This window comes from Myxocyprinus asiaticus, chromosome 43, assembly GCF_019703515.2.
Source record: "Myxocyprinus asiaticus isolate MX2 ecotype Aquarium Trade chromosome 43, UBuf_Myxa_2, whole genome shotgun sequence".
NCBI lineage: Eukaryota > Metazoa > Chordata > Actinopteri > Cypriniformes > Catostomidae > Myxocyprinus > Myxocyprinus asiaticus.
The window spans coordinates 18,353,049-18,380,127 of record NC_059386.1 but is presented as its reverse complement, the minus strand read 5'-3'; the positions used below and the strand labels follow the sequence as shown (position 1 = coordinate 18,380,127).

Here is a 27,079-nt window from a genome sequence, read left to right as displayed (position 1 = left end):
TAAGGGAACATCTCTGTTACGTACATAACCTCGGTTCTCCTAGATGAAGGGAACGAGACATTGCGAATGCTGGCCGCACAACAAGACTCAAAGTTCTTTGGGATGTGAGCGATGAGCTCTTTGTCCATCAGTCAGGAAATTCTGAGGAATGATGTTTGCGCATCAGTTTAGTTTCTTGTGTGCTTCAAGTGAGGTGAAATATTTCCATGGTGGGCTTCAATACTGAGGCAGCTCAGTAGGTTTGGAAACCTTGGGGCCCTGACATTAACACAGACACACACTGCACGTAAACTTTGCCTAACCTTGTGTTTACACTCTGGACAACTAGAGACAATTTATCTGACATAGTCAACAATGTGACACACAGAGATCTGCTCATAAACATTTTACCTGCAGATGTATGCATATTCATATTAGGCCAACGCATTTGCTTTTTACTTGGGCCAGTTCCACATACATAATTTACTTGGACCAGTTCCACACACTGTTTAAGTCCTGGAATAAAGAGGTCTCGCGGCATTGGCAGCATACTTCAGTCAAGGACTAGACTGAATCAGAACAGTAACCCAACAACCAAGGACGGATTAAGACCTCCCAAGATGTGATTACGTTCACCTTTATGCGCTACAGGACGCTTGTCAGATTTGGTTGGATTTTTCAAATAGATGGAAGAAAAGTTTGTAGCAATGTCTGACATGGCCAATTATATGTACTTTGTAATTATGAACTGATTCAAAATCATGCGTTATTATTAGGGATGTGCACGGTATTTAAATATCAAAATCAAAATTTGGTTATTCTGCACGTGTATAGAGTTCTTCAACCCGATATGAGTCTGACGGTACCCGACAAATTTACAGGTTTAGGGCCAGGTTCGGGTCAGTTTTTCAAGTAAGCTATATGGCGAGTTATGGGCTGTTCACACGTGCGTCTGCGCTGTTTTAAAATAGTTTTTCTATGCAAACATGCACTGGACGGACGTCTTTAATCGTTGTGCCATGCCACAACTCAGGACTGTGGCATTATTTAGACACTGCATTAAGTTTAAAACATCTTTAATATTTATAAACGCATCTCGAGACACCTTTGTTCTGTTTCAACATTTGTTGTGCTGCATCAAGCTTTTTCAGTGCTGTTGTCACAAATTAACATTCTGATGAAGTTCAAGTTGCAAAGAGGAATGTGACTGCTACACATGATTCCAGATTGTTTTTCACCTGGCAAAGTTTCAGCGCTTGTTAAATAGTGAGCCAATGTCATCCCCCCTCCCCCTTTTGCTCTGGTGTGTAGACAATAATTACACAAGTTAAATGCTGAATCATTAAAAAATCTAATCATCCCGAAGAAGTCCTATAAATCGCAGCATTCGTTGCCTCATGGAAAGTGCACCTGCCCAGGCAGAATGAAACATTTTCCAGTGATTACGAATGGGCCTACTATGTTGCAGGCAGTGACAGAGATTATTTTTGTTTGACTTTAATGTGATTTTATCATTTGAAGATCTATGTATTATGCTATTTCGGCTCATAGCTCACTGTGCACTTTATTCCCTGCTAATCTGAGATTGTGTTTGATGCATCCATGGCAATAAACGTTCTTTATTCCCGAGTCCCGGCTCCCGTTCGTGAACTCTTGCGGTTAACCAAATATTACAAATGTTTACAGTGTACATATTTAGGGTATTAAGGCATCTTTCGCTTTATCATTAAACATTAAATGCATGCACAATTTAAACATTATAACGTCATCTATACTGTTTCATGAATTCTGTCGCTTATATGAATTTTAACCATCAGCTTTGTACACAGCCAGGGTAAACTGCACCTTATCTTTGTGTTTGGAAGCATTTTGTAAATCAGACGCTGTCCTCTGTAGCCCTTCAAAAAAATGTGCTGCACCTGTGAGACGCAGATTCCCTGAGCGCACACTTGAGTGTCTGTGCTCGCACTGCTGTAGTCCAGCACGCATTCGGCCGAACAAATGGTATTTCACATAAGGCTGACATTTATGTTGATTTATAATATATATATATAAAAATAAATAAATAGCCTAATTGATTTAGAGCTTTGGGTTCAGAGGCCCCTGGGCAACAGCCCAATCGGCCCAGTGGTTAATCCGTCCTTGCCAACAACAGTTCACCAAATTTTTCCCCTTTCTCTGAAGCATGCTCAGACCTTTCAGTAGATCTCAGCTTTATAAAAGCTTCTTTGATGTGACAAGGGAAAAGACTGGGTGGTTGGGGGAGGTGGACTGCACAATATTGACGGATCTCATGAGCTGTCTGTCTGTTCCAAACTTCCTCTAACTCTCCCCACCAGCCTTCCCAGCCCCAAAACACTTCACAGGCTGAGCTGGACCCATTGGGATTCAATTATAACCAGTTAAGTGAAATCTGCTGGACAGCAACAGCATGTTGCAACTCTAAAACATCAAAATAGCTTCCAATTAGATTTCATAAATAAGAAGCACAAACACACTGGAGTCTATAAATTAGAGACAGAGAGAGCGAGAGAGCGAGAGAGCGAGAGAGAGAGAGAGAGAGAGAGAGAGAGAGAGAGAGAGAGTCTACTACAGTATGCAACTTTGGGGACTTAAGCCTTAACTGGAAAACACATTTATAAGACAACATTTCTGTATCCAAAGCAAGACTCCTTAACATCTTATAAACATTAAGACTTTAAAGTAAAAATATCCACATAAGCATTTTAAATTCTCTTTGGTCTGTTGATTGAGGGTGTAAATGCAGTAAGGTCTGGGGAAGATTTAACTGAGATTAAAGCCAAGCCTCTATCATCCCACTGTGTTTATTCAGCTGAGAGTGAATGATTAAAACCCATGTAGTTAATCTCACAGGGGCTGAGCAACTTTTTGGTGGTGCCCAATCATAGCAGGATCTTCTCATTCATATAAAGTTTCCATAGACCAAATATTAGTCTTTTTTCAAATTAGTTTTGATTGCTTGGTCTGAATCCAGATTTGATCCCACCCCCATTCCCAGACCCAGAGCTATCTTTTCAGATTACATTATTTCTCACTGAGCTGCACCCTTAAAATGATCAGCCTAGTCTCATGAACATCAAGTGACTGTGACAAAATGTTTGCAAAACTAAATTAAGCGCTTCATTACACATTTAGCTGCAGTTTCCTATTGAAATGTCCAGCGGGGGCACTAAAAGTGAGTGAAATGGCACGTAAAAGAAAATGTTTTTCAGGTGAATGTTAGTAGGGGATTTTAAAGGTGCTGTAAGCGATTTTAGCCATTCAAACTTCCACGAGACTGAGCCATTGATTTAGCCACGCCCCCTCTTTACAAAAAAGCCACACCGACACTATTGGAACTGACACAAAGCATGTCCCATGGATGTCAAACACAACAGAAGTGGAATAGCACCCTCAACTGACAAATTATAAATCAGAATATGGCATTAAGCCTCAGTAATTCACTGCAATGACAACACTATGAGAACGCGCAAAATGATTGACAGGCAGAAAGCGTCAGAGACTGCGGCCCTCAGAGACCGACATGACACCATGACACTTATTTCCTGTTATATATTTCAGGGCGAAGGAAATTTTTTGCATAACTTTCCATGAAAAAATCACTTACAGCACCTTTAATGAGTAAAACGTACCTTCCTAACTTAAAGTGTTGTAAAATGAAATGTAAAAAAGCTAATTTTTTGAAGCAAATACTCCATCTCATGTTGCTTCTATGACACTTTTGTCTCACGTGTCAGCTTGCAGTCCAACACTATCAGGTGAGCTACCGTTGAAATAATCACATTGGAATGCGTGTGTAAATATAGGTGGGTCTGTAATAAAAGCTTTAAAATGTATAGTTTTTCAAATGATACGTTATAATAAAGGTGTTTCAACAACATACAGTAAAATAGCAATGTGTGAGTAATAGAGCAAAAAAAATAAGTGTTTATAAGGTCATAATCAGCCATTGTAGTTGTGATTTGTGTGAAAGTAACTAAAACACACAGTTGTTACAACACCTCTACTGTAATTTCACCAGGAAACTGCAGCAAAATGTAGAATTCGGCATTTAGAAGTCAGTTTGCAAAAATGTTGTTAGAGTAACATTTATTCTATGAGAATATGTTAAACGTAATGACTGAGGAGGAGAAGATGCCAAAACATACTCTACGCAAGTACTTGAACGCAGGCGCTTCAAGCTACGCAAGCTCGATTTTGTGTGTTGTTATGTTCCAAAATGTGTCTAACCGCAATCCATAACACATGTAAACTGTTGTTGCTTACACTCCTGAAGAGGCCTATATGGACTACTATAAGTCTGACCTGTTTCTTTATATTGAGGAAGCCTGCTAAAATCACTCGGCTGTTTATGACTTTGTAGCAAAACGTTTAATGGGGCCGGTGAGTGTATATGTTTTGATTTAGACTGCTTATTTTCCTTTTACCACAATAGCGTACATATTTCTCTCTCTCTCTCTCTCTCTCTCTCTCTCTCTCTCTCTCTCTCTCTCTCTCTCTCTCTCTCTCTCTCTCATCAGTATCTTAGAAAGTCCATCTGTTGAGCTGTCATATTATTAGTGCTCAGTGACACTAACAAGTTTAAGGAGTGGATGGGATTGAGCTGTAGACTGTTAGTTCATAGTTTACACTCTATTATGAGATGTTAGGCAAAATGTTAGCCTCAGTCACCATTCACTTTAATTGCATCTTTTTTCCATACAATGAAATGGAGCATTAACATTTTTGATGATGGTGAGTAATGATGACAGAATTTTTATTTTTGGGTGAACTTTCCCTTTAAGAATGTCCAATTTACTGAACATTTACCTTTACAAGCAACATGTGGGCAATGTTAATATTTGAATTTGAATTAAGTAAAAAACTTTATCTGGTTGCCATGAAGAAAGCAATTCCAATGTACCACTAAAGAGAATAATGTTTGAAATGAGGACATTTCCCTGTATGATTTTTTTTTTACATAATTTTAAAACAACTTCAAAATATGTTTAATTTCTTTTAAAAGCTAGTAGTTCAAGGCCCTAGTCTAAGATTTGCATCAGGACCTTCATTACATTATGGTAATTAAAATGTCATCAATACAAGGCCTTTCAACACTTTGCCCGACGGCATTCTTTTAGATCTCAAAACATCTAATTTGAAAAGAAGTGACAGACTGCAAGCAGCAGCCAAAACTTTTGCGTATTAAATCTAATGATGTCTATTTCCATTACAGTACCCTCTCAGTGTCTCACACAAACACATGCATGATGCCAAATGGCCATATGCAAGTTAAATATGCGTAGACATCAGCTGTTCTGCCATCCAGTGTGTTTTGTCTCGCTCTGTTAGGTTTTCTTGTAGATGTTTGATTTTCCACTCTTTGTACTTGTGTTTTAAATTCAGAAATGCATCACTTGGAGTCTACCTAATGATGTCTTCTGCCAACTCATGAAAGGATTCAAAAGGTTTATTCCTTTGAAATTTTTATAGAATGAGACATATTTTCTAGCAAACCCAAATAATAAATAACAAAAAGTGAAAATGTCCAGTTGTTACTTTAAGGAGCTATTTACCTGACTTGACCCATTAGAAATACTTTTGTTGGTGTAATATAATCAGGTTGAATTAATTATAATTGAATAATACTCTTGGCTTGAATAAAACCAGTTAATTAGATGTTATCATATAAAGGACATGTTTTGTTTAAAGGAATTAAATAATAATAATAATAATAATCTGCCATCATTTACTCACTCTCAGGTTGTTTAGTAAATAACAACTTAACTTTTGATCTGTTTCTTATCCAAAGCTATCGTATGACTTCTGAAGACTTGAAATACAGTAAAGTGCGCTTTTACAATACTTTTATAGTGCTTTTGCATTCTTTGAGAAGCTTAAAAGCTCCAGTCCCCATTCATTGTAATTGCATGGAAATGATTGACCAGTACTTTCTTTAAATCTTTTCTTTTTGTGTTTCATGGACAAAAGAAAGTCATATTGGTTTGAAACATGCGTTACAGTGATTTACACAGATTTACAGCAGTGTTACCTCAGGTAAAACCCCTTACCCCTGGTAAAATCACTGTAACGCACAGACGTGACAAAACCAGCAATATGATAAATGACAATAAACATTTTAATTTATAATTTATAATAATTGAAATAAACTATTCTTCCAAAAATGTAAAACAGTTCATTATCCGAACTGTAGGAATTTGCGGTTGCCGAGCAATGTAGCAACTTGGTGCATTAAAATAAAATGTGGTGAGTCTGAACTATCCGTTTTCTAAAATTTATTTTTATGTTCCATTGTACTATTCCTTTAATTGACAAAGTATTTTGCAGTGCATTTTCATTATATGCTGAGTAAAAAAAAAAAATCTAAATAAATATTCCATTAATTCCTTCAGTATGTATATTGACTCAAATCTGCTCTGATTGACTACAAAAAACACAGATACAATCTTTATGGCTATCACTGAGAATGTCACTGGATGAAAAACAGAGCTCATCCAACATGCAATTACAGTGCAAACAACTCCAGACACAGTGTTAATTACAAAGTGAAGTCTGTTCTGCAGGACAGCTGCTAATACACACTGACTAGCAGTCAGTGCTAACAAAGCAGTTGTATGAGATGAAACAAACAAGTATCCTAAACTGTATTACAGCATCTGTAGCAGAAGGTTTACTTTTTCAGTTTTTAGTCCTTGTTTTAAATGTCTTTTCTTGCTTTTGGCACTTTAAAATGGTAAATTGCTACTGATTGTGCAAGACTGTGGTTTTCCATTATGCAGTGCTTTATATAAGCATATGACATGTTAGTATACTATTAGTTATATTTAGCGTATAATATATATTTTTATAGCAGAACTGCAACTGAAATTGACAGCCAGTGATCTGGGTAAATGATGACAATTTTAAGTTTAAAGCAAATTATCTGCAGAAGGTGTGACTTGATTTGGCAAAAGGGTGACTTTTGCAACAGTTTTGGAATGTTTTAAACAAACACTTTTACCAACACTAGTCCTGCAACCCCTTAAACTCTCTGGACCCACTGGTGCTACATCACAAAAAATGTTTACGCTTAAACATTAAAGTCTCCGTATATAAGTCAGGCATATGAGGTATCATTTGAAAGCTTAGAATCTGAACTTTTCAGAGATAACCATCACTTCTGCATTTGTTACTTAAAATAACAAAATAAGGCCTCAAAACATTGGTGTTGAAATTAGTGTCCCCAGAGGTAATGGGGTAGAAATATTTATATAAAAATAAAAGTCCTTCACATAGCACATAAATAGACAAATCATATATCAAATGAAAGCTATTACTCTCAGGAATGTGACTGTACAGTTAATTTTGTTGCCCTAATACCACAGTTTGGAAGATTTTCAAAAGAATCACAAAGTGAAATATGATTTTTGTAAGTCATCAAATACAAGTCTCTTTTATCCCCACGAAAACTGCTGCTGTAAGCCCCAAATAGCTAAAAACTTTATATCTAAGAAAGATTTATATCTTTTACCTTAGGAAGTTCTCTAAAAAAATGAACCATTGATTACTTGTCTGTGAGCTTGCTTGTGTGAATAATTTAATGTTATATCTTAGATGTCCAGAACAAAATGTCATCCAGAAGGAAAAGTATGCAAATCAAATCATCAGAAAATATGTTTTCGACTACTGATGATAAAATGCTTTATATCTTCGCAAAGGGGAGGATCTCAGCTTTCTAATGACACCTAGATTGAGCTTCTACTCAGAGGCTAAGATATTCAATGAAACAACAAGTTTGGTGCTTGAACTGAAAATTAGACTGAATGTCTATCGATGATCACATCTATGAGGGCTAAAATACGTTAGAGCACCATCTACATTTCAGATCTGTATATTGTAATGGAATGTGATGAAGAAAAAAAAATAATTTCTAGTGCTTTCTGCCACCTAGTGGAAAAAAAATAGACTTTTCAAAGTGAGGTTGAGGGAACAGAAGCAGAATTACATGTTTAAATTTTTTGGAATTCTGTTTATCATAAGATTATAAACACATACAATATTATTTGTGAATAATTAGAGTCTTTTTATTTTATTTGGGTGGTTCTCTCAAAAATGAGACCAATTTTTTGCAGTTAGTCCACAGTATGTGTGAATGGTGAGCTTTTAAATTTGAGTGTGAAGAATTGCAGGCAGCAGCCCAAAAAATGCACCAGAGTTTAAGGGGTTAATTAATTATATTTAAGTGAAGTCATTTTTATTTGTATAGTGCCTTTCACAACACACATTGTTTCAAAGCAGCTTTACAGAAAATCATGCATTAACAGAAAATGAAACTGTAATATCTATAATGTCTTAGAGTCATCATTGTGTAGTTTGATAAAATATGATTGTGAATTGTGTTAAAAAAATAAGTAATTAAATAATAATTGTATTTAGAACCCCAGTGAGCAAGCCGAAGGCGACTGTGGCAAGGAACACAAAACTCCATAAGATGTTGGTTAATGGAGAAAAATAACCTTGGGAGAAACCAGGCTCACTGTAGGGGCCTGTTCCCCTCTGGCTAACATCATGAATATAATGCCAATATTGCTGATGTATATGTCACGAATGGTTGCTGAGATGAGACAGGAGATGTAGGATCTATTTGCAGGCTTTAATAACAATGACAGAGAAACAACAAATGGAAACCCAAAACAACAACAAACAAGAACTGACCAAGAAGGAACTAAACAAGAGGGTATTTATACATACAAGGCCTAATGAGGGAATGGAAAACAGGTGAGAACAATAAGGAACAGATGGCAGGGCCGGGACAGGGTCAGGAGGCCTGGGAGGTGGCCACAGGGACGGGATTGGGTGAGAAGGCCTGGGAGGTGGCCACAGGGCTGGGACTGGGTCACGAGGCCTGGGAGGCGGCCACAGGGCCGGGACCGGGTCAGGAGGCAGAGCCGCTGGAGGAGGGGCAGGCAGAGCTGCTGCAAGAGGAGTCTCTGGGAGAGTGGACGGAACCGCTGGAGGAGGAGGAGTCTCCAGAGGATAGGGAGGAGCCGTGGAAGACTCTGAGGGTGGAGCCGTGGAAGACTCTGAGGGCGGAGCCAGAAGAGGCTCAAGGAAGGCAGGCGGAGCCGGGAGAGGCTCGAGGGGCAGAGCCATGGAGGGCGGAGCCATGGAAGGTGGAGCCGTGGGAGGCTCGAGGGGCGGGACCATGGAAGGCGGAGCCATGGGAGGCTCGACGAGAGCTGACAGCAACTGGGGAATGACCTCTGTGGCCATGAGCATGGGCAGAGACTGGGGAATGACCTCCGTGGTCATGAGCACTGGCAGCGATTGGGGAACGACCTCCGTGGTCGTGAGCACAGGCAGTGTCTGGGGAATGACCGCCATGGTCGTGAGTATGGGCAGAGACTGGGGAGAAGATATTCTTTTCCTTCTCCTCCATTTCCAGACAGCTGGAAGCATAGTTACGGGAGCGGGCGAGGCCACAGGTATTGGCTCTGGGACGGCCGTGGCAGGCATGGGTGCTGGCTCGTTGGCCGTGGCAGGCGTTGGTGGAAGGTTTGGAGCAAGGAGCCGTGGAAGGCTTGGAGCCAGGAGCCGTGGAAGCTTGGAGTAAGGAGCCAAAGATGCAGGTTTTGGCCCAGGGTTCCCACCATAATCCACTGTGAAAGGGGAACCACAAAGTTCCAGAGCCTTCTCAGTATATTCACAGAGCGTCCAGTGAGGATCAGTCGGAGGCATCAGTTCCTTCAGTGCACTACTCAGACCGGTCCGGCAGAAAACCACCAGAGAGCGGTCTGGATAGTGCACTAAATTTGCTAGTTCTAAGAACTCACAGACGTGATCCTCAACTGGACGGTCCCCTTGTTTAAGAAGAAGAATTGGGACAGCTGCTAGATCCATGTTTGGTCAGTTATTCTGTCACGAACGGTTGCTGAGATGAGACAGGAGATGTAGGATCTATTTGCAGGCTTTAATAAAAGATTATGACAGAGAAACAACAAACGGGAACTCAAAACAACAACAAACAAGAACTGACCAAAAAGGAACTATACAAGAGGGTATTTATACATACAAGGCCTAATGAGGGAATGGAAAACAGGTGAGAACAATAAGGAACAGATGGCAGTGATGAGGGCAGTGCATGATGGGAAACGTAGTCTGGGGGAAACACTTCAAAATAAGAGTCATAGGAAACACGAGGGAGACAGACTGTGACAGTATAGTGCAAGTCATGGTTTAAAATTATTAAACTAAGTAAGTGTTAAGGGTCAGTGTTTAAACAAATGTTTTGTATGAACTGTAAGATTAATTACTAATGTCTTTGAAGTCCATCTTGGATTAACTGCAGAAGTTCACATAGATGCATTGTCCTTGTTAGTTGGCTGATGAAGGGTTTTGTTGGCAATTAATTGATAGTCTATGTATTCCATTTCAAGAGTGTATTCCATCATTAGACCGAGGTGATTCAGGCAGAGATCAGTCAGGTGCATCGTAGTTCAACCGGCCGGTAATTTCGGTGAGGTCTATCCTAAATCCAAGGTTCAGGCAATGGCATATGATGTATCCCATGTCTTATGTTTAGAGTTGGCATCAGTTCATCCTCTGAAAACCATCGTAATAGACTGAAGTGATGTTTGGCTGGCACTGGCTGCTATTAGTCATCATCACTCAGAGACACATAGCAGTGGAGTCCAAAACGAAGCAGGAATGGAGCTGGATCCAGCCGGTTCTGGTGACCTCAGGATAGGAGTCCCGAGGTTGAGACAGGGGAACAAATAGAATAATATTACCATAGATGCCATTCAATTTATTGCAGAGTTATAGATCATGATCAATGTCTCTGGTTTCTGGTTCCGGCAGACCTAACTAAAGCAGCCTAATTGTGAGTTGAAGGATAAATTAGGTGTATTCCTGGCTAAATAGATGAGTCTTTAGTCTAGACTTAAACTGAGTGAGTGTGTCTACATCTTGAACAGTGTTAGGGAGACTATTCCATAGTTTAGGAGCCAAATATGAAAATGATCTACCTCCTTTTGTGGATTTTGATATTCTAGGAACTATTAACAGGCCAGAATTTTGCGATCGTAATGAATGTGATGGAATATAGCAAGGTAGAAGGTCACTTAATAAGCTTACAGTACAGTACATTCATCGAGAGTCAAATTATATTTTAGCGGCTTTTAGAGGTTTTTGGTCCAATAATTAGTACCTCTGTTTTGTCAGAAATGAGTAGAAGGAAATTTCTGGCCATTCAATCTTTTATTTCATTGACACACTCTGCTAATTTGGAGAATTGTGAAATTTTGTCAGGTTTTGAAGAAATATAAAGTTGGGTATCGTCGGCATAACAGTGGAAACTTAGTCCATGATTCCTGATAATATCTCCCAGGGGAAGCGTTTACAAGGAGAAAAGCAGAGGCCCTAAAACTGATCCCTGTGGCACTCCATACTTTTGTTTGGTTTGGCAGTTCCTCATTTACATAGACAAAGTGGTAGCAGTCTGCTAAATAGGACCTGAACCATGCTAATGCAAGTCCACAAATGCCAACATAATTCTATAGCCTATTCAAGAGAATGTTGTGATCTACTGTGTCGAATGCAGGTCTAAGATTTAAAAGCACCAGAAGTGAAATGCAGCTGCGATCAGATGATAAGAGCAAGTCATTTGTAACTCTGATAAGTGCAGTCTCTGTACTGCGGGGGCCTAAATCCTGACTGAAATTGTTCATATATACTATTTCTCTGTAGAAATGAACGAAGTTGGGAGGATACTACCTTTATAGTATTTTTGACATAAACAGGAGATTTGAAATCAGTCTATAATTTGCCAGTTCTCCAGGATCAAGTTGTGGCTTCTTAATGAGCAGTTTGATAACTTCCATTTGAAAGTTTTTTGGGACATGTCCTAATGATAGCGAGGAGTTAATAATATTAAGAAGAGGTTCTGAGATTATAGGGAATACCTCTTTTAAGAGCATAGTTGGTATTGGATCTAACATACATGTTGTGGCTTTTGATGTTTTGATACATTTTGTTAGCTCTTCATGACCTATGACAGCGAAGGATTGAAGTTGCATGTGAGGAAAATTATGAGACACTGTTTTCTGAGGTACTGTGACAGATGATTGCATAACTCCAATTTTATTTCTGACTATTTAAATTTTACCAGTAAAGAAATTCATGAAGTCATTACTCTTGTGCTGCGACGGAATTTCTGGTTCAGTTGAGGCTTTATTCCTAACCAGTTTAGCCACAGTACTGAATAAACACCTAGGATTGTTGTGGTTATTTTCTATGAGTTTGCTAAAATATGCTGACCTGGCAGCTTTTAGTGCCTGTCTGTAGCTACGGGCACTATCCTTCCATGCACCGCGAAATACCTTTAATTTTGTATTCTCCCACTTGCGCTCCATTTTCCAAGCTGATCTCTTGAGAGCATGCATGTGATCATTGTACCATGGTGCAGGGCTTTTTTCTTTAATTTTCTTTAATTGAAGGGGGGTGACACTTTCAAGAGTGCTAGAGAAGACTGTATTTATATTTTCTGTTATTTCATCAAGTTCTTCTAGGCTTTGGGGCTTACTAAGTGTATGAGATAGATCTGAAAGATTATTAGTGAAGCTATCTTTAGTGGTCGAAAGAATAGTTCTACCTGTACAATAGCATGGTGTAGATTGAGTAACATTAGCTGATCGCAGCATACAAGAGACAAGGTAATGATCTGAGATGTCATCGCTCTGTGGTAGAATTTATAGAGTATAGAGTATATATAGAGTATGTGGTAGAATTTATAGAGTATGATTATGGCGATGAGTTGGTCCTGTCACATTTTGTCTGACTCCAAGAGACTTGAGAATATTGATAAATGCTAATCCCAATGTGTCATTTTCATTGTCTGTGTGAATGTTGAAGTCACCAACAATTAAAGCTCTATCTACAGTAACTACAAAATCTGATAAAAAATTAGCAAATTCACCAAGGAAATCAGAATAAGGCCCGGGTGATCTATATACTGTAGCAAGGGTAAAAGATGACAGAGTTTTTTTATTTATATCTGATGGAGTCACATTAAGCATTATTAGTCCAAAAGACTTAAACTTATATCCTGTCCTCTGAGTAACACCAAAAACTTCACTGTAAATTGTAGCAACACCTCCTTCTCGACCCTTCAGATGAGGCTCATGTTTATAACAATAACCTGGGGGAGTAGATTCATTTAAACGAATATATTAATCCAGTTTAAGCCAGGTTTCAGTCAAACAGAGTGCATCCAAACTATGATCTGTAATAATTTCATTTACAATTAGTATAAGAGTAAAGGTAGAAAGAGATCTACCTAGTAGCCCTACCTTCATATGATGTTTATCTTAATTTTTTAAGATGTTCAAATTTGATCTTAATCAATTTATTTTCTAAATGATTTAGTGAGAGTTTTGTGTTTGGTAGTTTGGGGACCAGACACATTATCTATGTGATATATAGGTGATACAGTGCACTCACTGAGCACTTTATTAGGAACACTACGGTCCTAATAAAGTGCCCGATGTTTACTTTTTCTGTTGTAGCCCATACTGTTTTTATGCACTGCACTGCTGCCACATGATTGGCCGATTAGATGATCGCATGAATAAGTAGGTGTACAGGCATTCCTAATAAAGTGCTCAGTGAGCGTATATTATTATATATTTTTTTCTTTTGAAAGTTGCCTTCAAAATCTACTTGACTAAAAAATAAATGGGCATGACTCTTTGAAGTGTATCGGATCGGGGGATGTCATGGCCATTTACGGACACCCAAAAGTGAGGCGTGTCTCCTCTGATTGGATTTTAATGGAAATGAGGGTCAGAGGGTTATCCTTTGGCCATTTCTGATATGGCATGGCAAATCCATAAGGATAGTTGTGGGACATGGAGCCGATTTGTCGCCACAGTTATCATTTACAATCACATTCAAAGACTGTAAACACTCAGCAACAAACATCACTCATTACTGGTGACTCAATAAAAATAAAAAAAATAAATAAATAAAAAAAAGAAGAAGAAGAAAAAGAAAACTTACACTATAGCATTAGACACTTCATTCTCAAGTCTGCATTTATGCATGATGAAGGGATGCTAGGGAAGCATACAGAGGTAGAGAGAGGAGGGGGGAGATTGTTAGACTGAATTGAAAGAGGAAAAGCGTGAATGAGACAGGCTCATTTACACCACAGAGACGGCAACAACTGCAGCAGGCCACAGATGAAAGACTTTAAAGAAGAATCAATATATTACTGCCACTCTACCAATCCCCAATCAGTATTAAAAATAATTGGCACTGGACAAACACTGCAAGAAAACAACAAAAACAACAAAGGCTTCAAACAACAGAGCACAAAATAACAGATTAACAAATAAACAGAATTAATAAATAAATTAATCAGAATACAAAGCTTTGAAACTATATTGTCTATTGTCCTTTTATTCTATCACTAAATGATCCCCTCTTACCTATCTTTATCTATGTAAACAAACAAACAAACACACACACACACACACATACACACATACAAACTCACACTGACCAAGTTGCAAGGTCAGCTTGTAAAATAATTAAAATATATAAGATTAAATTAATTAAAAAAAAAAAAAAAAAAAAAATGAAAATCACATACCACTTTCAAAAACACTTTTCCATTTCAACAGATTCATTAAACACAAAGAAAGATAAGTAAAAAAATAAATAAAATAAAAAATAAGTCAAAACAATGGGATTCATTTAGTGCCGATGTTAGTTAATTTAAAGCATTATCAGAATAGACAAATTGTTTTCAAAACTTTGTGTCAAAGGCTAATTTATTTAATTTGTTTTCCAGCATTCTGTTGCAAAAATATAGTTATTTCTTCTATTTTTCCCCTCAACTGTAACTGAGTTTCTTTCTAGAAACATCAGGGCAACTCTTGAATAGTTTATCTGGGTAAACAATTTAGAACTCATTAAATGCATATTTAATAACAATATGTGTATGCATAACAAAGTATTATGCTATTACATCACTAACTGCTTTAAACGCAATCTGTGATATTTCAGCATGACTGTGAGAATGAAAGCTGAGCAATTGTTACTGTACTGTTTGTGCACTGTCTTACAAGGTATTTTATAATTTTGAGTTTTTTACGCTGTGTGATGCACAATTTCCTACGTTTCACAATATTTTCTCTCCTTGGGTGTAAGCCTAAAATCTTGGAATTTAGACTTAAGACTGTTAATGAGACATTGCATAAGAAATATTGTTATTGGAAATATAGAAGAAATATATAAGCCTTACACATAAGCAAACCAAAGCAATCAAGTTTCGAAAGCTAAACAGGACTGAAATCTATTTTCAAGTGAATAAAATGATAACATTTTCAATAAGGTTCCATTTGTTGACATTAGTAAATCCATTAGATATAATGAATTAACAATGGGAAATATATTTTACAGCATTTATTAATCTTCGTTAATGTAAATTTACAAAAATACAATTGCTCCTTGTCAGTTCACGTTAGTTCATACATTAACTAATGTAAACATATACAACTTTTTTTTATTTTTTTATGCATTACTATATGTAGAAATTAACATTTACCAATAATAATAAATAAAAGTATTGTTCGTTGTTGTTGTTAACAAATGTAGTTAAATAATGTTAACAGATGGAACCTTATTGTAAGGTATTGCCAATAAAATAAATTCAACCCAGACCCACTGCACAGATTTGGTGTAAATCTGACCCTAGTTTTTCACTGCACCCTGTCATCTATGTAGACAGCTTGTTTGTGTGTAAAACTGGCTAACAGTAACCTATACTGTGTCTAAAAAAACACCACATTTTCCTTTGGTAGTGACATACAGCAATGTGCTCAACTTGAACGATAATGCTCCCTATTTCACCCTTTCACACAGCAGAGTCTATACCATCCCGTCACTACCGAGCTATGTCAAAACATTAAAATATTTTCACCGGTGAGCAGGGATTCAGGTAGAAAAACAGAAAAGCTGAGAGGGGAAAAAAGGCATACATCCAGAATCAATAAAAAGATATGGCCAAAAATTGATGTTCATTCTTAGAGGTAACCGGCGGACAGGACTATCATTTTGGTGGGTGAGGCATGACCCATCAGATTCAAAACAACAATGATGTGAAATCCCATTAAGGAAGGTGGCAATGGAGGGCAACACTGAGACCTCTAATGGATCAGAGCTGAGAGGTGGCGTAAAGAGAGCCTATCATGTAAAAGCCAAAAAGAGAGGTGAAGAAAGTCAAGAAGCGGGGAGATTTCTTAAGGTTCTTAGAGTAAGGTGAGTAAGACGCATTGAATATTTACCAAAAAGTGCCTGTTTGCGAACTCTGAAGTACCGCATAGAGGAGTGGTACACTTGCCCACTGTAATCAAAGTGAATCACAGGTAAATGGCTGTGACCATTTGGGAAACACCATAATAACTCAAATACGTGATCCTAAGATGCCATTAAGATCCATTAGCGTTCCATTAGCATTTCAATACTTCTGAAAAACTCAAGGGCTTCTTGATATGCACGAATGAGAACTAATTTTAGAGGACAAGATCCTGTAGAGCAAGGTGAAAATGAGAGGACAATGTATTAAATGAGGCAGAACATGCATACTGCATGGCTAAGTTATACATATATAGCATTGCCCATGTACAGTGGGGTTCAGAAGTCCACACTGAAAATCTGGGATTTTTTTCCCATTTAAATCTGGACATACACAGAAAATAAAAAAATAAAGAAAAGTTCTGACGAAAAATGAAGATTCTGCTCTATTTCTAGCTCAAACATTGATATTGACCATGTTAACTTCTTTGTTCAAAAGGTCAGATTTCCTTGCCTCCATTAAGCACACAAGATGCTCTTTGGAACATTCTCAAATCATGCTGGATAACATGATCAGGTTTTGCTCAAACGTTTTTTTCCCATATGAAGTCCATATGGAGTTTACATTTTTATAATCAAATTAGAAAAATGCAAAATAGTAGCTTTTCACTAGATTTTGGACCCACTTGTATTTCTCTATAGCATTGGTTCCCTATCTGTCACTCACTCGAGGTTGTGTCGATGTAGTGACACTAGGGGTCACTCTTGGGAGCCCCAAACACCTCTGCTTTTTTTAAAAAGGCCAGTGAGAATTGGCAAGCGGAATTTGCATGCCACTCCCCTGGACATACGGGTATAAAAGGAGCTGGTATGCAACCACTCATTCAGATTTTCTCTTCGGAGCCGAGCGGTTCTATTCATTGAGCTGAATTCATCCGCCGAGTTCATTCACCTCTCTCTGCTGGATTTTACGGCGCATTCCAGCGGCTTCTCCCCCTCTGCATCTGTGGTTTGCAGAGTACGCCCCTGGGCGCTTCGGCAGAAACAACTAAAAGAGTATATTCTAAACAAAAAAAAAAAAAGAGTATATTTTCTTTCTAAAGAGCGGCACACACGGAACGTCTTTTTAAAGATGTCTTTCCGTCTGTGTGTTATTCCTGGTTGCGGTCGATATCTCTCCTCTTCTGACGGCCATGATCGCTGTCTTTCATGTCTGGGTGCTGCCCATGCGGAGACATCGTTCATGGATGGGTCTTGTCCTCACTGCAAGAACATGACCATGGCAACGTTATGGTCATGGCTTGCATTCGTAAGAAAGCAAGCCTCCCCAGCGGCTCCCCGCCAAGGTCCTCCTACCTACAGGTATGAGGCCGTGCCGGTTAGTGCTGGGGGCGATTTGGGGACCTCAATGGGACCACCTCCACCGGGTATCCCCCCACGGACCTCCCATTCCCCAGCACGCTCACTTGCTCCGGTCGGGCGTTTGGATGAGATCGCCGGCTCGTCTCAGGGCGAATTCGACATCTCGTTTGGAGCCCGGGAAGAAGATGAGTTATCGAGCGCAGCATCGGAGAGTGGGCTTGTCCAGTCGGATGCAGAGGCTTCAACTGGGCTTCCTCCTTCGGGAGTGGTCGCCCAGTCCCAGGCTGACACGGAAGTGAAGGACATGCTTTCCCAGGCGGCCGCAAGCGTCGGGCTAGAGTGGAACCCTCTGCTCTCCCCTGAACCCTCGCGACTCGACGATTGGTTCCTGGGCTCGTGGCGCCACCCACGGCCACGCCCCGCCCCCGTTCCTTTCTTCCCAGAAGTGCATGAGGAGCTGACAAGATCATGGGAGGCACCTTTTACTGCCCGGTCCCGGTCTTTCAGCTCCCCCGCTCTCACTACCCTCGATGGCGGAGCGGCAAGGGGTATTCAGTGATCCCCCAGGTGGATAAGGCGCTCGCGGTGCACCTGTGTCTGCAGAGCGCCGCCACCTGGTGTGGGCGCCTGAAACTCCCATCCAGGGCCTGTAGGTTTACGTCGTCCCTGATGACTAGAGCCTACGATGCCGTTGGACAAGCCACCTCTGCCCTGCACGCCATGGCTCTCCTGCAAGTACATCAAGCCAAGGCGCTAAAAGAACTGCACGAGGGTAGTTCTGACCCGGGATTGATGCAGGGACTGCGCTCGGCGACCGACCTCACTCTCCGGGTGAACAAGGTCATGGCACAGCCTCTCGGGCAGGCGATGTCAACCCTGGTGGTCCAGGAGCGCCACCTTTGGCTGAACTTGGTTGAGATGCGCGAGGCTGACAAGGCACAGTTCCTTGACGCATCCATCTCCAGGTTGGCCTATTTGGCGACACCGTCGAGAGCTTTGCCCAGCAGTTCTCGGCAGTGAAGCAGCAGACGGAGGCCATAAAGAACATCCTGCCCCAGTGTGGCTCAAGACCCCACACCCCGTCTGCTTGTCGCCAAGGGTGTCCTCCTGCAACTACAACACCGGCTTCACCGCAGCCCGCCCCCATGGCCCGGCCCTGGCGTGGAGCCCAGCTCAGGCAGCAGACACCACCCGTCTCACTGCCGGCCACCAAGAACCCCAGGAAGGCTTCAAAGCACCCCTGAGACGGGCGACACAGGTGCAAGGAGACCCGCTTCTCCGGAGCTGGTGAGCACACCACTCCATCCCCCGGTGGAGGGCCAGGAGAAGAATCTATTGTTTAGTTTTCATTTAATTTCGCCGCATGTCCAAGAGGCTGCGATACCCAAAAATTCAACAAAAGAGCGGTTTTCTTGTTCCCTGGGTTACGTTTGGTGTGCACGGCCATCGTCATGACCACCGTCCACCGTCCCATCTTTGCAGGTATGGCGCCCCAGCAGCGGTCCCCCCGCCCCTGTGCACCCAGCTGTGGCACAAATATGCCCACATGGGATTGAGTCCGGTGGACTACGGGGACGAGACTCCTCCTCCCCCCTCCTCGGCCAATCTTCTGGTGGGCGGCAGGAGCCAGGTATGTGCTTCAATGTTCCTGGACTCAGCATGGCCACGGGGCTCGAATCCCCTCGACATGGCACCTCGAGCTCCGCCCCGCTGCGAAGCCCCACCCGCCAGTACGTCTGACGTGATCATTCCCTTGGTCCCACTCGCCCGGAGTTTGGACGCGTGGCTCGCGCTTTCCAACCCATCGTGGTGGCTGACCTGAACCATCCGACTCGGCTATGCAATTCAGTTCGCCAGGTGCCCGCCCAGGTTCAGCGGCGTCCGCTTCACCTCGGTGAAGGGTGAGAACGCTGCTACCTTGTGTGCGGAGATCACTACCTTTCTGCGCAAGGGCACGATAGAGCCTGTCCCTCCAGCTGAGATGAAGAAAGGGTTCTACAGTCCTTACTTCATCGTACCGAAGAAAGGCGGTGGGTTGCGACCAATCCTGGACCTGCGAACACTGAACCGGGCTTTGCACAGACTCCTGTTCAAGATGCTGATGCAATAACGCATTCTAGCGAGCGTCCGGCATCAAGTTTGGTTTGCAGCAGTAGACCTGAAGGACGCGTACTTTCACATCTCGGTCTTATCTCGACACAGACCCTTCCTGTGGTTTACCTTCGAAGGCCAGGCATACCAGTACAAGGTCCTCCCCTTCAGCCTGTCCCTGTCCCCTCGCGTCTTCACGAAGGTCGCAGAGGCTGCCCTTACCCCGCTAAGGGAAGTGGGCATCCGCATCCTCAACTATCTCGATGACTGACTAATCCTAGCTCACTCTCGTGAGTTGCTGTGCGCACACAGGGACCTCGTGCTCCGGCACCTCAGCCGACTGGGGCTTTGGGTCAACTGGGAAAAGAGCAAGCTCTCCCCGGTTCAGAGCATCTCTTTTCTCTGTCTGGAGTTGGACTCAGTCTCGATGACAGCGCGCCTCACAAACGAGTGCACAGTCGGTGCTGAACTGACTGAAGGCGTTCAGACGGAGAGCAGCATTTCCACTGAAACTTTTTCAGAGGCTCCTGGGGCATTTGGCATCCTCAGCGGCGGCCACACCGCTCGGGTTGATGAATATGAGACTGCTCCATCACGCCGATCTGTCACCACCTCTTCAGCCCGTGGACCGACCTTGCATTTCTACTGGCAGGGGTTCCCCTAGAGCAGGTCTCCAGGCGTGTTATGGTTACAACAGACGCCTCCAAGATGGGCTGGAGCACCGTATGCAACGGGCACACAGCCACAGGCTCCTGGACTGGCCCGTGGCTGAATTGGCACATCAACTGCCTAGAGTTGTTGGCAGTACTGCTCGCCCTGCGGAGGTTTCGGCTGTTGATCCAGGGCAAGCACGTGTTGGTCCGGATGGACAACACAACATTGGTAGTGTACATCAACCGCCAAGGCAGTCTACGCTCCCATTGCATGTCACAACTCGCCTGCCATCTCCTCCTCTGGAGTCAGCAGCACCTCAAGTTGCTACGAGCCACTCACATCCCGGGCGACCTCAACATCAGGTTACCTCAGGAGAGAGTGGAGACTCCACCCTCAGGTGGTCCAGCTGATATGGAGTCAATTCGGTCGAGCACAGATAGACCTGTTTGCTTCCCAGGAATCCTCCCACTGCCCACTTTGGTATGCCCTGACCGAGGCACCCCTCGGTACAGATGTGCTGGCACACAGCTGGCCCCCTGGACTATGCAAATATGCATTTTCCTCAGTGAGCCTACTTGCACAGACCCTGTGCAAGGTCAGGGAGGATGAGGAGCAGGTCATCCTAGTAGCACCTGGCGAATTCTCCTGAGGAAGGACCTTCTTTATCAGGGACGGGGCACCATCTGGCACCCGCGACCAGACCTCTGGAATCTCCACGTCTAGCCCCTGGACGGGATGTGGAAGACCTAAGTGGCCTACCACCGTGGTGGTACACACAATCACTCAGGCTAGGGCTCCCTCTACAAGGCGCCTGTATGCCTTGAAGTGGCGTCTGTTCACTAAGTGGTGTTCTTCCCGATGCGAAGACCCCCAGAAATGCGCAGTCGGATCAGTGCTTTCCTTTCTGCAGGAGAGGCTGGAAGGGCGGCTGTCCCCCTCCACCCTGAAGGTGTATGTAGCCGCTATTTCGGCGCATCACAATGTAGTAGATGGCAAGTATTTGGGGAAGCACGACTTGATCATCAGGATCCTGAGAGGTGCTTGGAGGTTGAATCCCTCCAGACCGCACCTCGTCCCCTCATGGGACCTCTCCATATTCCTTCGGGGTCTACAGGGAGCTCCCTTTGAGCCAGCTGAGCTTAAGGCACTCTATTTGAAGACTGCCCTCCTGACTGCACTCACTTCCATCAGAAGGGTAAGGGACCTGCAGGCGTTCTCTGTCAGTGAATCATGCCTGGAGTTTGGTCCGGGTTACTCTCACGTGATACTGAGACCCCGACCGGGCTATGTGCCCAAGGTTCCCAAGACTCCTTTTAGGGATCTGGTGGTGAACCTGCAAGCGCTGCCCCAGGAGGAGGCAGACACAGCCTTGGCGTTGCTGTATTTGGTGCGAGCTTTACGCATCTATTTGGATCGCACGCAGAGCCTTAGAAGCTCCGAGCAGCTCTTTGTTTGCTTTGGTGGACAGCGGAAAGGAAGCATTGTCCAAACAGAGGATCGCCCACTGGGTCATTGACACCATCACGATGGCATATCAGGCTCAGGATGTGCCACCCCCTGTGGGGTTACAAGCCCACTCCACCAGGATTGTGGTGGCCTCCTGGGCCCTGACCAGTGGCGCCTCTTTGGCAGACATCTGCAGAGCAGCGGGCTGGGCAACACCCAACACCTTTGCGAGGTTCTAAAATCTTCGGGTTGAGCCAGTCTCGTCCCATGTATTGGCAGGCACGAGCAGGTAAGTTCCGGGACCACTGGCCAGGTGTACCGTTTGCGCATAGCGCCTTTCCCTCCTTTGAGGTGAAGACGTGCACTCTTGCCTCCCAGTCGTGTTCACAGACAGTGATCCCTGGATGACTTTCCTCCTGAGCCCTCTGGCAGCTGAGTTTGTGGAGAAAATTGCTGACCAGCCCAGTACGTGCGCTAATGAGCCCCTGTACTGAGGTAGGTGCTCCACATGTGCTGGTTCCCCGAAGGCAACCCCATGTGATATCTTCCGCAAAATTGTTTCCTTGATGGCAAACTGCGTCTTCCTTGGGCAGAGGCCCCTCTGCCCCTGGTCGCCATGCTTTGTAGAAACTCCTCCCCCTTTGGGTAGGACCCACCATGGGACCTCTCCACATGACATATGTAACACTTCTCAGTGGAAGGAGGAGGCGACAAGCAGATTTCCTGGTTCAGGTAAGCGTTTTATTCTCCCTACTGCAGCAAATGCACTCGTTCAGGGCTCTTACACTGTTCAGTGACTCACTCTAAAAATATACAAACTACTTCACAAAAATAAACTCTTGAAATAATCAACTCTTGGCTTCACAATTGGCTCTCTGTTGCCCAGACTCTCTCTCTCTCGTCTACCTGCTGTGTGGCTCTATTTATGCCGCTCTCCCCATGCTCACTGAAATTAGAGACAGGTGTTAGACATAATTTAACTCAGGTATAAGACCATGTGACGTATTTCCACTCAAAATCCCCCCCCCCCCCCCCCCTTTTTGGGTGGGATGTGGTCTCCGCGGTGTCTTCCCCTTGGGAGGGACACCCCCTAACACAGACACTTATTGCTCCCAGTCAGTTAACAAATTCCACTCTTTTTGGGGAGAAAAGAGAGGGAAAGAGGCCTCAGCTGGGCTAGCCTATCCCTATAGTTAGGCAGTCGACTTGTTCCTGATGGACAATTCGACACTCATAAGAGTGTTGGGGAGGTTATGTGACGACCTGGTGTGCTTGCTACGAGGCACACAGCAGTCTGCCGTCACACACCACCAGTTCACACAACACAGTTCAGCTAGTTGTGGCATTTTGTATAGGGACCCCTAGTGTCACAACATCAACACAACGTCGAGTGAATGACAGATAGGGAACATCCTGGTTACTTTTGTAACCTCCGTTCCCTGATGGAGGGAACGAGACATTGTGTCCCTCTTGCCACAAGTGCTGAACTACCCACTGAAATTGCCAGAACCTGGTCTCGGCTCCTCAGCTCAAAACCTGAATGAGTGGTTGCATACCAGCTCCTTTTATACCCGTATGTCTGGTGGAGTGGCATGCAAATTCCACTCACCAATTCTCATTGGCCTTTTTTCAATAAAGCAGAGGTGTTTGGGGCTCCAAGAGTGACCCCTAGTGTCACTACATCGACACAACATCTCGTTCCCTCCATCAGGGAACGGAGGTTACGAAAGTAACCAGGAAGTTTTATAGCAAGCTTACCTGGAGTAATTGAATATTCGACTGCCCCAGAGCGAGTCGTTCCATCTGGATCCACTGTGAAAGAAGCAGGAGTCTGTCCTGTCAAAGTAGTTCAGCCCATCTTCAGTGTTGCTGGAGGCGTGACAATGGACCACATCCAGCAGAACTGTGATGTCCATGGAATGTGCAGTATCAACCAGATGCTTCAGATCACCAGGAGTGCTAAACTGACAGTAAGAAGAGAATGTGTGGTCTGTCATTTGGACTGAGTTGTAGTTTCTGGGGTAGCACAGCCTACTGTTCCTTAAGCTCAACTGATACAATATAGTGCTAGTAATGCCAAGGTTATGGGTTTGATTCCCAGGAAACACACATATAGATAAATGTATACCTTGAATGCACTGTAAGTTGCTCTGGGTAAAATTGTCTACAAAATGCATAAATCTAGTTCTTAAAGATCTTGGTTGATAACTGAAAGGGTTCAAACCCCAAATAGGTGTCAGAGATTGCAGAGGCAGGACCCAAACACAGAGTGAAAAAGTCAAACGGATTTATTTAATCCAAAAAAACAAAAAACAAAAAACAAACATAAACAACCCTGTAGAGGAAAAACTCCATCCAGCGCTGGCGATATCTTGGAGCTGGACTGGGGCAGACAAACAGAAATCCAAGACCGACCGGAACCGACAGAAGGAGTCACAAAGGACCGACATGGGTAGAGGACTTCACGGGTCCAGCCTACCCCAAGGACCCGAGACCCGACCCGGGACCCGTACGGGTTTGGATCCACTTTTTATATGGTCAGCCGGGTCCAGGTCGGGTCCCATTCTATTTCTGCGGGTCCCAGGTCTGTTTAACATTATGTGTAATACCCGAGTTGATCCGAGAAGACCCGGTCATGATCAGACAGTGCTGATGATGATGGTGCTGTGTGTGTGTTGTAACTTGCAACATTGTAAAATTAGGATGAGAAAGTGTGGGCCAGGAAATAAGGTGAAAAAAACGGAGCGAAGCCACAATGAGCTGAGTGACGTCAGAGGCAGAGTGGAATTAAGGCACACGATAGCAAATTAGCAGTGCTAACGTTAGCAGTCGTAGCAATGAATGAGCAATCGTTATTATAGTTCAAAAGGACAAACCGTTGAAGTTATCTTATGCGAGATAAAAAAAAAAAACTGCAAAGCTGAATCTAAACAAATCACATGTGTCATCATTCACTGTGACAGCAAGTGGAATTTTTAAGATGAAATAATTAGTGGATTAGCTATGCTGTTTCAATCAGCAAGAGAGGAATCACAGAAAACCTGGATGTAATTTACCAACTTTCTTGGCAAGGAGGATGGATTATATGCATCACGGCCAGGCACAGGGGAGAAGGCTACTAACATTACATTAGGTAAGACACAAAGTTTTGTTTTCACAACTTGTAAATTAACTTGTTAATAGCAATCAGCTGTGAAATCGGTGTCGATCGGGTCTGTGTCTCCCGGCCAGGTCCGGGTCCTAGCTTTCAAATAATAGATTGGTGCAGTTCAGGTCCGGGTCCAGCATTTCTCAGTTTTGCATGGGCACGGGTACAAGATTTCAAATAATAGAGGGGTCCGGTTCGGGTCCGGGTAGTACATTTACGGGTCTTTTTGGGTTCAGGCATGAATTGTAGGACCCATGAAGACCTCTAGCGCACGGCAGGGAAATAACAACCGAAACCATGCGCTCACACAGAAACAGAAAACGAAACACAAGACAGACACAAGATGATGATATCACAGTCCTGTCACACAAAAACCCAGACTGACAGAGTGACAGGACCATGACAATAGGTTGATCAATAATCATCAGGGTTGGGAGGGTTATTTTTGAAATGTATTCTACTACAGACTTAAAGAATACGTGCAGTAAAATGTAATTTGTAACATATTCCGTTAGATTACTCAACATCAGTAACGTATTCTAAATACTTTGGATTACTTCTTCAGCACTGGTAGATTTTTTCACTTGCTTTGACTATAAAAACTCTGCCAGTACAGTAAGACAAAATACACGTTAAAAATACATTCTCTGAAAAACCTAATATCTTATGCAGTATTGTTTCTAAAACAAGATAAATCAAATTGATTTTGTTTTAAGGATTATTTGATATTTTTACAGGAAAACAATACAAAATTTATTATCAAGAATACAATTTTTGCCCTAATATCAAAGAAAAAAATTAATTATGATCCAACGTGAATTTTCTTGATTAAAAAAAAATATATATGATCGTGCCTGGTAACATGCATGTAAAATGGCTAGAAATAGCATTTTAGCTTAGCGTAAAGCTGATAATTTACACAAAGTTTATTTCTTCTGTTCCAAACTTACTTCAAATGTACTTCTCTGTCTGCTCGTATGAATGTGACACATCATAATAAAGTGTTTCACCGCTGTTCAAATGCACTTTGGATCGCATCATTTATACGTATAAATGTTTTCCATCTGAAAGGACTAAATATTAAATGAATCAAATGACAATAAAATGCAAAGTAATCTTTTCAGTAATCAAAAGACTTTTTGAGTGTAATTGTATTCTAATTACCAATGATTTAAATTGTAACTACAGTTACTTATATTTTGTATTTTAAATACATAATCCTGTTACATGTATTCTGCTACTCCCCAACCCTGATAATCATTACCATTGTGCTCTTGACCTCAGGCTGCTCCAAGGAAACTGTTCTTTAATAACTGCACTGTAAATTCCTTAAAGATAAAATAACTACCATAAAAACTTACAAGTTATCCTTGTCTTGTTATTGCTGTATCAAATTCTGCTATTCATATGCCATGGCATTTACATGTGACCATAAAACCCAGTAATTGTTGATGAAACTAAAATCAAAGCTTAAAAAAAAGTCAATGGAAAGCAAAAGTTTCTAAGCAAAATCAAGTGTTTTCAGGAAATGTACATGAAGACCAGAAAAGGGGTTAGAAGCTGAAAATCTGACCTAAAAATGGGTCTCAAACCACAAGGTCATGGACTGAAGGGAAAAACAATGTTAAGGGCAAACAATTAAATGCAGCTAACTATATAATCATGCATAGTTAGGATAGCTAAAGAAATAGGCTCATCTATATTTTAATTGTAAAAGGGAGGACAAACACTTTCCATATCCTTTGTTGCTGACATCAAAGTTAATGCATCCCATCATTTCTTATGTTATTTTATTGGAAATTCTCCATCATTTGTCACCATTCATCATCATTCGTGTTTGTCCCATATGTTATGTTGGGAAATCATCTGCACTTCTTTATGCATTTAAAAAATGGTCTATATTCCTACTTTTGCCAGTTGATCAGCCTATGCAGTCTATACTGTATATAGTAATATTTTATTTAAAAAAGCCAAAATCAAGGTTACAGTAAGGCTTTTCCAGTTGTGTGAATGGGGCCAGCTTTAAACAAAAAAGGTTAG

At 42.2% G+C, this 27,079-nt stretch overlaps 1 pseudogene; it reads right to left on the bottom strand.

Moving 5' to 3' along the window:
- LOC127433231 (1,4-alpha-glucan-branching enzyme-like) overlaps positions 1-27,079 on the bottom strand; it is a 235,745-nt pseudogene that overhangs the window by 79,598 nt on the left and 129,068 nt on the right.